General features: G+C 40.7%; 1 protein-coding gene across 1 annotated transcript in view; it reads left to right on the top strand.

Annotated features, from left to right (window-relative positions):
• The window catches only part of WAPAL (wings apart-like homolog (Drosophila)), a 90,843-nt gene that overhangs the window by 28,070 nt on the left and 61,534 nt on the right, over positions 1 to 1,239 (top strand). The gene's annotated exons all lie outside the window — the stretch shown is intronic.

Genomic DNA, 1,239 nt, shown 5'->3' with positions numbered 1-1,239 from the left:
ACATAATAGGTGACTGGAATGCAAAAGTAGGAAGTCAAGAAACACCTGAAGTAACAGGCAAATTTGGCCTTGGAATACGGAATGAAGCAGGGCAAAGACTAATAGAGTTTTGCCAAGAAAATGCACTGGTCATAGCAAACACCCTCTTCCAACAACACAAGAGAAGACTCTGCACATGGACATCACCAGATGGTCAACACCGAAATCAGATTGATTATATTCTTTCCAGCAAAGATGGAGAAGCCCTATACAGTCAGCAAAAACAAGACCAGGAGCTGACTGTGGCTCAGATCATGAACTCCTTATTACCAAGTTCAGACTTAAATTGAAGAAAGTAGGGAAAACCACTAGACCATTCAGGTATGACCTAAATCAAATCCCTTATGATTATACAGTGGAACTGAGAAATAGATTTAAGGACTAGATCTGATAGATAGAGTGCCTGATGAACTATGGAATGAGGTTCGTGACATTGTACAGGAGACAGGGATCAAGACCATCCCCATGGAAAAGAAATGCAAAAAATCAAAATGGCTGTCTGGGGAGGCCTTACAAATAGCCGTGAAAAGAAGACAAGCAAAAAGCAAAGGAGAGAAGTAAAGATATACCATTTTAATGCAGACTTCCAAAGAATAGCAAGAAGAGATAAGAAAGCCTTCTTCAGCGATCAATGCAAAGAAATAGAGGAAAACAACAGAATGGGAAAGACTAGAGATCTCTTCAAGAAAATTAGAGATACCAAGGGGACATTTCATGCAAAGATGGGCTCGATAAAGGACAGAAATGGTATGGACCTAACAAAAGCAGAAGATATTAAGAAGAGGTGGCAAGAATACACAGAACTGTACAAAAAAGATCTTCACAACCCAGATAATCCTGATGGTGTGATCACTGACCTAGAGCCAGACATCCTGGAATGTGAAGTCAAGTGGGCCTTAGAAAGCATCACTACGAACAAAGCTAGTGGAGGTGATGGAATTCCAATTGAGCTGTTTCAAATCCTGAAAGATAATGCTGTGAAAGTGCTGCACTCAATATGTCAGCAAATTTGGAAAACTCAGCAGTGGCCACAGGACTGGAAAAGGTCAGTTTTCATTCCAATCCCAAAGAAAGGCAATGCCAAAGAATGCTCAAACTACCACACAATTGCACTCATATCACATGCTAGTAAAGTAATGCTCAAAATTCTCCAAGCCAGGCTTCAGCAATACGTGAACCGTGAACTTCCTGATGTTCAAG

This window comes from Bison bison, unplaced genomic scaffold, assembly GCF_000754665.1.
Source record: "Bison bison bison isolate TAMUID 2011002044 unplaced genomic scaffold, Bison_UMD1.0 scf7180017864341, whole genome shotgun sequence".
Taxonomy (NCBI): Eukaryota; Metazoa; Chordata; class Mammalia; order Artiodactyla; family Bovidae; genus Bison; species Bison bison.
Note: the sequence above shows the minus strand (reverse complement) of the source record. Positions and strands in the feature narration are given on the sequence as shown.